The following is a 12,925-nucleotide window of genomic DNA, read 5'->3' as shown; positions in this document are numbered from 1 at the left end:
TCTATTCAACTGGAAAGAATATTTTTGAAAAAATTCATGGGCGTTTTTATGTCCATGTACTGGCCCTGTTGGGTGTTGGAAAAGTTGCTATATTGACTTGTAGCTAACTTAATCAGTAGTCTAGAGGTTTTTGTTTTGCTTCATTTTCATACATTTAGGCTCCATTTTTATAGAAGAACCTTTGGTTTGAACCCAATTCCAACAACTGTGGATTTGTCTTATATCAATTTTCGTTATTGTTTGCAATAATATGTCATGTGAAAAAAATGTTTTTGTTTAATACAGAGCTCTCAAACATAAATCCAATCGAACATTACAATTAGTAAAGAATCACGAGTATCGACTAACGTGTCATTTCCATGTTGCGAAACATAATACAAAATGGTTTGAGACCGTAACAAAATGATCAGGGTCTCAGATATTGCTTCGGATTAAAACTAGAAAATTTAATAATAATAACTATCTCGTCCCATTTAAACTTCTATACTTCGATGTGTTTATATTATTTCATGCTATCCTGGTAACTATAATATAATCCTTACGGGAATCTTTTCCAGCGTTGAACTGGCAAGTACTGCTAAGGGGGTAGTTACAGCAAGGTAACAGCCTTCTTGCTCCCTTTATGTTGTGTAGGGTGGAAACTCATCCTACCCCTTTGCTCAGTCCGTCCACGGGAATCCTTTTAAATGAGGTAAACGCGTTTTAACATTTTTATTTGCCAGCTGTGCATTCCTGGACGTTAAAAACAATGCACTTTGCTATTGCCAATTATCTAATTTTATATTATGATGCATTCTTATAACGTGTTTAAAATTTATTTTTACTATAAAACAAAGCTATTTTTGATCAAAAGGGTGTATATTATCTTTTGTCATGATATGCGATGAGTGGCACCTACCTAGTATTAATTGTGGATGCTTGATAGAGGTTTGTTTAGAGGTGTATTGATAAGACTTTAATTATAATCCAAGAGTTTGGATTATCGGAGTCTTATGTATTACAATACTTTCCTTATTCTTCTTTCACCCTGACACTCCCTAATATTGGGGCATACTTCCCTCACTCTATCGATAACTCTCGTGCCTCCCGCCATTCCAGACCTCTGGTGCGTAGATCGCTTTTGTAGCACTGATGCAAGATGTGGGAGGGCCGACTACGGTGACGGAAGTGTTGCACTCTCTGGCGGCATCCGGAACACATGACCCAGCCACGTAAAGCATCTCTTCGTGATTACATAGGTCTGCCATGCCCTTTCGTAAACCCGAGTATTTGTAACGAGGTCGTGCTAATATAACCCTAAGATTCGGCGGAGACGTCGATTCTCAAAGCTCAAAAGCTGAAATACTGCGTAGTAATAATTTCTCAAAGTATGGCTGAATTGATTTAATTGGCTGAACTTTTTTCTTTATGTTACCATTCTGACCATCGGTCTAGTGAGAATTTTTACATAATATGTATAGTAGAATTTTTTTATTGTAGATGTAAACCAATAAATTGTAGATATTTCAAAATCATTCGTTGGTGTGTTAGTATTAACAGAAGAAAAACTTCACACTTTTATAGCATGTCATTCAATACAATTTTAGATTCACTCGATTGGTATATTCCGCGGATTATTAATTGACAAAACAAACCCTGACATTTAAATTTATTATGAATCACAATAATTCGCAAACAACAATATGTCATACGAACATTATAACAAAACGGAAAAAAACCCATCCGTCAATCCGCCAATGCACATAATAGTGTCTTAGATTTCGTAGTTCTTGCCCTCCATTTTCTGACACCATAAATTAGCACCTTCTTTCACAGTTTGGAACTGAATACTATGCGTGATGGTGCATATTCCGAAATATCTATTAACATTCTAAACCAGAAACCGTACAATTAACGCATCTAAACATAATAATCAAGTATTATCGCGTACATAGAAATATTAATTAATATTTTAATTCTTGTTAATTATGAATATTTTGTAATGTTTATAAGATATTTATATGACATATAGTTATGACATACTAAAGTGTGTCAATGTACTTGGTTTTTATTCTAAATAAAATGCTTACTTTATTATTATAAAGTAATTTTATTATTTTTCAAAATAGGTGAATCCAATTAATTTTTGTATTTTTTTTTGTATTTCTTCATGTTATTTGAGGATGTATTGAATTTCTAATTAATAATAATTACACCAGCGCGTAGAGAAATACATTTGAATGACTATGGCAATACCTAAAAATGATTTCGTTACATTAATGCCGAGTACGAAATCAACTCCAGTTGGTAATTAGTATAATAACTAAATTAATGGATATTTTAAACTAATCCATTCACAAAAACGTGTTTGTTGATGATTTTAACTGATTATTTTTTTGTTGGTCCCACCTTCTTCGATGCGTCCGCTCCAAACAAATGAGCATTTTGCATGTGGGTCTTTTGTGCGTGACTCTACTAACTTCGCCATGCGTGCAATTCAGTATTTTTTCAAAACGTAGCTGGAGTTACAGACGACGCCAGAAATAGCTGATCCCCGAGAAAACGCCAAAGTCAATAAAGATTTTTGTTTTAGTTATATTTTACGTTTGGTTATTGTCTATTTTGTGGAAACCAGCGGAAAACAAATTTTGAAAATAGCCGATATTCTGCATTACTTGTTAGGTTAGGTTATCATTCTCGAATTCATGAATTTTGTTGAAATCGGCTATGAAAAGTGCCGCTGGTAAACAGACTTGTACCTTACGTTTTTTTTAATATCGATTATTATTGGGAGAAAACTGTAACGTATAAAATAAATCCAGTGAATACACCAAGAAATTTCAGATGAATTTCATCACTAACAAAAAAGTTCTTTGAAATTATGCTATATGCATACAAGTAGGCCAGGCATGCCCAACGCGTCGGTCGCGATATGGATTTTGGTTGATTGTACTACATACCCTTAAGAAGTGACCACTGAGTCGTGTAATAAATGTGCACATTCAGTTGTAATAATATAATATTTCATTGACATTTTGAAGAGGAAGCATTTAACCATTCCTATTTTTAGTTCCTAACCAGCTTATCTAAAAATTGTTTGGAATAAATTAACTGTAATGGACCTCACGTGACCTCATCGTATTACTTAATTCAAATAGTATCAACTTCACGCCGCAGGAGTGTGTGAGAGAGAAGATGTGAATCTCCGCGCTTTATATTAAAGCGTAATTTATTATTACAGTCGTACAGTAGGTTCTTTGCGCAGTGGGTTAATAGTTTGATGATGAGAGCAATGAGTGCCCAAAAACATTCAAAACTTATAATTTTGATGACGAATTGGAAACTGAGTATTTATTTCTATTGAAGAAAAACACCTCAATGTCTTTCGTTAAATGTCTATTCAAGTTGAAGAATAATAATGGAAGAGTGTGATAAATGACAGGATACTAATTATTGTAATTGGATATTCCTGAAGTAGACTAAAATGAACAAGTAAAAAAAACTTTATAGTTTTGAATTTATAATATTTTAAAAACCATTTGTCTATGCTTTGACTTAGAATTAAGAAAATTTGAAGAATAAACATAAAAAAAATATACCATTGAGTAGATAAAAGAGTCCCCGATTACTCGCAACGTAGGTAAGAGGGGGGGGGGGGGGGGTGAACAGGATAACTGAGTTCTGGCAGCCATTTTATGCGTATAACTCCGTCAGATTTCAAGCTATCCGGATATTTACGTTTATTTAATCATTCAATAAACAAAACATTTCATAGATCATAAATAATTCAAAACGTCGAAGTAAACTTTCTTCTATAAAGAGTTTTCAATGAATACTATAGTGAAAGTATATGAAAGTGAAACTGAAAATAAACTAATTAAATTATATGCAAGGCCTTTTGCATCGCAGATTCATCTGTAGCAAATATCACTATTTTGTATATTTTTTTTTATTCAATATACCATCATCATCACTGCACTACAATTCAATGTGGATATTGGCCACTTTCGGTAAATGTCTCCACCCCGCTTTGTCTGCCCAAAGTTTCCTCCACCGTTTTAGCTTCAAGGATACTGTGTCATGAATAGACCTTTACTATTAAAAGTATTTTAATGGACAATCACAAATAATAGTACACCATACGTATAGTATAACAACAGGTCGAGACAGGCCGTCCGATTGTTTATGGCGACATGTTTCATTCAAGCATGGAAAATTATTTTTTCTATTGGTAGTAATTTATTCACACTAAAATCATTTGAATTTCACCAGGAATAGCCTAAGTTATTTTGAAAAGATTCTACGATTAACTGGTAATAATAATATTTATCACTTGGTGTTAGTGATATTTTATAAATTGTATTAAAAAAATAGTATAAAATTCTTTGAGAACATCACCCTTATAACAATATCTGATTGTTATATAAAGCCTTGACGTGCGCTTCCAGTTTACGAATAGATTCATTTCATACTTCACTTTATCCACGCTTATAACGACCATTCCGAGTGTCTTCAGCCAGGGTAGCAGACTTGCAGGCGCGGTGGTCGGAGCCCTAGGTTACTTAACCGCGTCAGGAAAGCTGGGTGGATTGGACAGCCTTTGGGGCTTGGGGTGAAAATGCGGGGGCGCGAGGGGGAAGGTACGACACGGGTATGGTGGAGAACCCGCAGTTATATTTCGGAAAATGTTTTTGATAAGAAACGCGAGAAAGAGAGTGATGTATTTATTATATTTTAGCTAAATATAAACGACGTTAATAGCCAATACATTGCTTATGATAATTCTATTGAAATATGTAGCAGGGAAAAACAACACATTAAAGAGGAATGGAAGGATGTATTTGTCAATTTTCCTCGATTTTCTATATGTTTGACTTGATTTTCTGTGCATACCGTGGCATGATGGACATTAGGCATTATTTAGTTATGTCAAGAGTGTCCCAAGAGCAACTTTGCTAGTGTGCGTTCTCATATTATGATATAATTTTTGATGGTCAAGCCTTGATGAGAAGATATCTTCTCACTTGCTGTAAGATGTTGTATGTATTGATAATATTTTTTCATGATCAATTCTTGAGTATTACCATTGAAGAAAAGATTACTTAACTACCTGTAACATCATATAGCATTAAGTGGTCATATGGCTTTGATACACTTTTTTGCATAGCAAACGTCTAATGAATAAAGAAATAAATATTTAAAAAAAAATAGATATATTTCTTTTTTAAACATTATCACAAACGAAATAAAGAAAGTTTGCGTCGAAATATTGAAGAAATATAAGCTTTATTCAGATGTGTTTATCAGTGGCGAAGGGTGGAGGTAGGCTGTTAAGATCCACCATAAACAGTGCACATTAAACTTTTTCAAACATACATATTTGTTTTCATTGAAATAATACTACAATTTACAGATAGTGTTGGTTAGTTTTTTAAATTCAATTAAGCCCTGAGAAAGCAAGCCATAATAGATAATAGTCAAAAAATACATGTCTATCTATAAAATATCCAAAATTATGCAATTAAATCACACATAACTTTGAATATTTTATAAATAGAATAATATTTTTTATTTATTATAGTTTGGTTTAGTCAGGGCTTAATGAATTAAAAAAAATAACCAACAATATGTGTAATATGTATTTTTAATCCAACGAAAACAAATAACTATGAATAAAAAAGTATCCACAATTTTGTCGTATTGCCCAAATTAGACCAAAACTATTATGGTTTCGTTTAGGCATGGTTTGATTGATTTTTAAAAAACTAACTAACACCATCTGTTAATTGTAGTCTTAGTTCAATAAAAACAAATACATATGACTAAAAAAGTTTAGTGTGCACTATCTATAGCGAATCTTAACAGCCTACCTCCACCCTTCGCCACTGGTGTTTATACATACATTATAGTAATAATATTAAAATGTTTATATACCTAACTATTCTGTTTTTTTTAATGTATTTAAAAATAATTCGCTGAGAGATTATTAATTCAAATATCCTTTGCAAAAATAAGGGCACAATTACTATATAATATATGTCAATATTTTTTGTTAATTTCATGGAAATTAAAAAGATAACAATCAAATAATAATGCATTACTAAAAAAACTCTCTTGCGCTCGTAAACGAAATCATTAGCACGAAAGTAACGTAACAATTAATTTAGGTACATAATACACCGAAAACGGTTATTTGAAACACTATGACGATTGTCTAATATTTTACAATCGAGCATTTGCGTCGGTCGCGTATTACGAATAATTTCATAATTCTGCGGAGTCACTAGGAATTGAAAAATAGATTTTTTACACGTAACGGTCTTTCAAAATTTTTATTAAAATCCACGTAATGATAACAGTTTGCACAAATACTGCATTTAATTAAATTTAATCAATGTACTTACCGCCTCTATGATGTACCTATAGTAATAATTCATATTGTATCTATAGCGTAGAATATTAAAAGACAAATCTAGATTTTTTGTCCGGCTCTTTTCTCGTATAAACTATTTTTAAAAGGATGCCATTTTTTAGTAAACTAAAATAAGGGTCAGTTATGAAAGCGAAAGGATTTATTATTAAAAAAATATCTTCTATCCTAGGAGGTAAGGGGAGGACAGACCACAGTTACGTGCTTTTTGCCAACCGACAAACAGCGAACGACATACATACGTATCAGGGTAGCACTGGGAAGGAAGGGTAGTAACTAAGTATAAACCTGTTCCTAACAACAGTCTTCTTCTGGCGTCAAACCCAACCCAACCCGACCCAACCCAACATCACCCGGACCCTACACGACCCGTAGGGAAGCCCAATAATAATATACCAAGTATCAGGCTGGCATGAACGAGTAAGGGGTAAAGATTGCCTCAGACGCTGGTTTTTCTTTAAATAACCAGGTCTGGTGTATTTTTGAGTGGCTATATTTTTAATGTGAGTTCATAAAAAAAAATACCTTTATTCCATTCCTTGCCACTAGTCTATAAAAAATACGGTAAGTATTTATGGTATCCTGATACTTTGATAATACATAAAGGTTGATTGTCTTTATACATTATTCAAACAAATCAGCTGGTATACAAGTCTGTATAAATAGAGTATGTGCGTACTTATAATAATAACATTAATTTAATATCTTTATATAGCATACAAATTTAAATATTTTATCTTCAAGTAAAGCTAGTTTAAATAGTTATTTTTCTCGCCCTGCCCGACTACGTAGTCGAGTGGTAAAGTATCAGGTGCCGGACGAAATCCCGAAGGCCGAAATCCCGAATGGCCGAAATCCCGAAAGCCGAAATCTTGGATTGCGCAATTTTTGCAAGAGAGACAAAAAACCATTTTTTGTATAACAAATGGGTTTTTGTCTATCCTGCAAAAATTGCGTAATCTTAAAACTTTCTTAAATTATAATATAATTAATATTTCCACAAAAATGGGGTTTTGTCTCTCCTGCGAAAATTGCGCAATTCAAGATTGCGCAATTATTGATGTTTGCATTTATTTTTATTTTTTCGGGATTTCAGCCTTCGGGATTCCGGCCATACGGGATTTCGACCATTCGGGATTTCGGCTTTCGGGATTTCGGCTTTCGGGATTCCGGCCTTCGGGATTTCGACCCAAACCCAAAGTACTCACATTCAGCGTGGATATTGTGCTTTTTTAAGCATCGTATCGGCCCCTAGTAAACGTACCATGTATTGCTTTACATTCGATATAAACGTAGTAAATAAATTTTGCATTAAAAGATAATGGAGAGTATCACTCAAAACTATTGCATACGTCCTCTGAAGTATACAATTTATACCACTAGGTACTGACACCGTAGCATGGGAGGCCTTTCTAAACTATGTATTTTCAATTAAGAATGGCTACGAGTTAAGTACATAATTTATTCTTAAAATTTGTGTACTCACATCTCTGTTATATTGTCTTATTAAGTCTTGATTAAAAAAGACTTTTATTATTGATTATGAAAAATCTAGAGCAGGTAACTTAATTTAAATCAATCGATTATGTTTTTAGTCATAAAACAAATGTTTTGTAAAAGTAATTCGAGGTTTTTAAAGGATTTAAAAAAATATATAACGATGGTTCGTCTGAGTCAAGCCTTACACATGTCCTCAGTACTTTCTTGCGCCCGAGTAGGTACACATAAGGCACAGGAGGTGGGGAATGGTTTTCGTATCTGGCTGTGCCCCGGATACCTCTCCGGGAGGCCTGCATTACAACATCGTGAAAGAGATCATAAAATTGCACATCTAGGCTAGTAAGGAGTTACGAAAAACACTATCTATGTAACGAATCATAATAATTTTCCATTGGTAAATAACCGTGAAATCAACAAAGTATAAAAATATTATATCTATGGATATATTCTGACAGTCTGTTCTTATAATGACAGTTAGGTGTGGATTAAGGCCCACCAACATTGAGGTGCATGTCGCAGACAATCACGTGAACTCACGGTGATAAAAATGTCTATAGTTTCGTTATTTTGCAGAATATTTAGAAGTGCACCATCTCGTAAATTCACTGAATAATGACACTGATGAAGAGTGCCTACTATAATGTATTAGTAATTTGAATTATTATTAATTATTCATGCTAATTTCAATTAATTTTAACAGTTTCTACGTGTGCGTACGTTAAAATACATGCGGCATGACATTCATAGATAATAGAACACAGCCTACAGACCATAATAGAAAGTTCGTTTAAAGGTCCAAAATGTGGTACGGGATGGGAGCATCAGTCTGATAAGATTTTAAACACCGAGAACAACGACATTACACACATTCCCCGTAGCGGCAGCCCGTGACAGCAGGCGACAAGCACCGTGACATGCACCTCAATGTGGGTGGGCCTTTATTGTCATTTATATCATATCTTAGAGACGGTTAACACCTTTAACTAATCTAATTTTATGATATTGTGGTGATATCTCTAATTTAATACATATTTTAAATTACCAAGGTAATCACCATACGTTGATTATCTTGGCTCCATACAATCCTCTTATGTATTGGACTCTCGCTCTCGACCAAAACCATCGTATTTATCAATATTTTTTTATTTCCCATAACGATTAGAGTTCAATGATTCCATCGTCAGTTAACTGGTTTTTGGCCATTATCCTGCAGGGAGGTAGACAATTATTGGCACACGCTCGTGGTATTTTGTTACATCGAAAATATAAGAAGACGAAGAAAAGCTCTCTCAAGATATACCAGATTAAGAGTGTCATGAGTTTTCTATTAACACAAGTATTGTGTGTCGGTGGATGTTGAAAGGGGTAGCGCCGAGCCGTGGATAAATGCTAGAACCCTGCAATAACAATCAGAACATTTAATAATAAAAACTGACAATCTACACAAACATTGTGTTAATTATTTGTAATCTGTAGCCACTTTCCAAACAACTAAAATCAAAGATACGTGACAGGACGAGACAATAAAAAAACCTTATATCATGTGTGTTGCGCGTAATGTGATCTTAATGTAGTTCTGACACATTTGGCTCTGACAGATTTTGATAACTGACGCTATTCGTTTTCTTGTAATCGAAGCATCTGTCTGATAACATTTTATATACCAAGCTATATTGCACATTTATCCCGTGGAGCTAGCTTACCGCGAGCTCACGTGCGCTCACGTGAAGTGATTGTAATTTATTTCTACCATTGGTGCTACCTCATGGTAAACAGATTCAGTGGGTCTATTCTGTACTTATCGTCCGCTAAAGTGATAAAGTGATAAATATTATCAAACTTAGGGTTACGTTGGTTGTTATTGCTGCAATAAGCGCTACAATTTAACAGCGCCTCTCTTGCTGCTGTTAAAAAATAGCACTTATTGCAACAATTACAATCCACTTATTGCAATTGTTACAAGAAGTGCTAATAATTTGATACAAACCTACCCTAAGTTTGATAATGATATCTATCACTTTATCACTTTAGCGGTCAATAAGTACAGGATGACCCTCTGGTCATAATTATCAATATTTTTACATACTTAATCAGTTTTTTTCTCTATATAATATAAAATGTAACAATAATATTAAGAAAAATGATTTATTTCAGTTTATTTTGTAATAATGTTATATACATAAATTATTATATGACATGATTGATATGTATGTAAAGTTGTCCAGCTGCGTGCATTATAAAATCTTATATGCCATAGTTTTAGTTTATTTTCCGGTATGTTTTGGAAAAGCAAGTATGTTTTGGAGAAGACAATAATTTTGTTTGTAAAGATGACGTAGGTACTATTTTACGTAATACAACAGTATATATTATATTCAAACGTTGTACTAAAGCTCCTCTAAGATATAACATTGTTCCTATTATGGTAAATATGGTATTTCGTAAACTTGGTAGTTTCAAGCAGTAACACCATTGCATGCCTCGTTTCCATACACCATACACGCCTGGCAAAGTAGGCGAGTTGAGGCGACGACGCTCGACTCCAGTCATGGGGATCATAGGTACCCAACATGCCATCGTAGGCACCCCCCGCCATACACACCCCGTAGAAACTTGGGTAGGAACGCTAAAAACGAACTTGCTTTTGCCACGGGGGTGGTGAGAGGCGCTAGGGACATACCCCTTTCGCAGAGGCGGAAATCATTGAATATATACATATATTTTTTGGTAAAATTACTCTGTTAGTTTTGTGAGTGATATAATCATTTAAATTAGAATATTAACACAAAATTTTCATAACATTGCGGTTAGATAATATATTACCCACGTTTTTAGTGTTATTAACTAACTGTAACCTATCGATCGAATTGATGTATATCTGTCTTATTGTATATTCCATTATAATGGTGATAAGCAAACGCCTTTGTTGCTTTTATACTTTTAGATATTAGTATAAAAACTGTAGAATTAACCAAGAAGTCGGTTTCAGTGTTTTACATTATAGTATTTATTTGTTTATTATTAGTTTAATTTTCTTAAACTAATAAATTATAATATTATTTCCTTTGCTTTGTGTTTGTTACAATAAATTCTTCTGTTTGATATTTACAAGGATTTTCTTTGAGCTGTTTTAACATGAATTATTATCATCAATACTTTTCTACATATAATATAATTGTATGATTTATATAAACAAGATTTAAAAAAAATAATAACAGAAGAGATGCGTAAGTACAATAATTAATTATCGACTCCAGTGGGTCTATTCTATACTTATCGAACACTAAAGTGATAAATAGTATCAAACTTAGGGTAGGTTTGTATCAAAATATTAGCACTTATTGTAACAATTACACGAAGTTGGTTTTTATTGTTGCAATAAGTGCGATATTTTAACAGCAGCAAGATAGGTGCTAATATTTTGATACAAACCTACCCTAAGTTTGATACTATTTATCACTTTAGCGGTCGATAAGTATAGAATAGACCCACTGTAATGTCACCAAAAATCATTTTGATCCGACGACTACAGGTGTCACTAGTAGTCAAAATGTAACATTATAATACGCTTTGTTTGCGTTAATTAGAATATTGTAATAGTTTTTTTCTCAAAAGTATAGTTTAGCACACAGCTCGTAAATTATTTAATACTAATATTACAATGAATATAAACATTCTATTATACTTTGGGAAGACATATTGTTTCAAATGAAACAAAACAAAATAGTATTGTATTGTATTGAACCTACGTGCATAAGTTTAATTTTCTTATGTACTTAACTCACATAAATTAATAGTGACCAGAGCCGATTTCGTCTGATTAGAAGGATGCTGTCAACTGATAATGCACTGGTATATTTACTTTGGTTAATTTAGTAAATAGTTATAATTACGTTTTACTATTAATTTTATTGTTATAAGTTAAATTTAATCTATTAGGTTTTTTATCTTTTCATTTGAATCGTTTTTTGCGACCCTGATTCATCAATGGAACAAATGATACAGAATACAGTTACTTATTGTTTATGTGGGTACTATTTATATTAATATTTTATTAAGATATCCTGAAAATATCGGAATCGATCAAAAACTAGAATATCTAACATTGAAATGAAATGGGAAAAGATTCTTCTATAAAAAAAGCTTTCGGTAATATAGAAAAAAAATCCCTTCTTGAATCGGTTATGGACCTTTCTTTTATTAAAAGAAATCACTCGTTTTCTTGGAAATGTATAGAAAATAGTTATTTATGAATGATTTGAAGTGTATTTTTGTATTTATACACGAGGAAAAACTATACCTAGTTGTATTTAAAGGTACATTGAGGTATTGGAATGTAAAAAAGGCTTTTCTGGCATTCCTTACCATGTTAACACCACTGCCTCTTTATAGGTAATACTCTACCGACTGTGGAAAGGCAGTAAGGGTAGAAAAGCGGGGGTGTTTCCACCCTATTTATAGGTAAAACCTAACAGGGTGGCACAAGGGGGCAGGAGGTGGCAAGTTTCCTCTTAGTTCAAGACTTTTCAATCTTTTTTCCAAAGCTCGTCGAATACCGTACCGAAATTTTGCCTGTCATGACTGCAATGCTATGGAGATAATATAATATGATGGAATGATTGGAATATACGGTGGATAGTTTTGAAAATAATATAAAAAATGTATTTGAAATCTTGCCAATACGTTGTTATATTGTATATTATATGTGAGTATATTGTTTATGAATCCAGTTGCGATGAATCCTTACTGAACGTTTATTTTGCGTTTATATTATTTAAACATACTTTGGTATAATTAATTACGATTAAATACATAATATCATATTATATAATTTCAGATTGAAATTGATTGTTACATTATAACATGTTTTAAGTCACTGTCATCGCGACATCTATACGTAATACACTATTATAATTCTCGCTAATCGAACGTTGTTTTGTTTTAAGTGTAATATGTGATTATCGAAGGTTAATTGAAAATATATTCTATGTGATAATTGACATAATATGTCATAAA

The 12,925-nt window shown here is 32.9% G+C and overlaps 1 protein-coding gene across 1 annotated transcript in view; it reads left to right on the top strand.

The window, feature by feature from the left end:
• Window positions 1-12,925, top strand: part of LOC147077909 (uncharacterized) — a 219,875-nt gene that overhangs the window by 188,286 nt on the left and 18,664 nt on the right. The gene's annotated exons all lie outside the window — the stretch shown is intronic.

This window comes from Rhyacophila brunnea, unplaced genomic scaffold, assembly GCF_057557595.1.
Source record: "Rhyacophila brunnea isolate RB1 unplaced genomic scaffold, BYU_Rbru_1.0 scaffold_12, whole genome shotgun sequence".
Lineage (NCBI taxonomy): Eukaryota > Metazoa > Arthropoda > Insecta > Trichoptera > Rhyacophilidae > Rhyacophila > Rhyacophila brunnea.
Note: the sequence above shows the minus strand (reverse complement) of the source record. Positions and strands in the feature narration are given on the sequence as shown.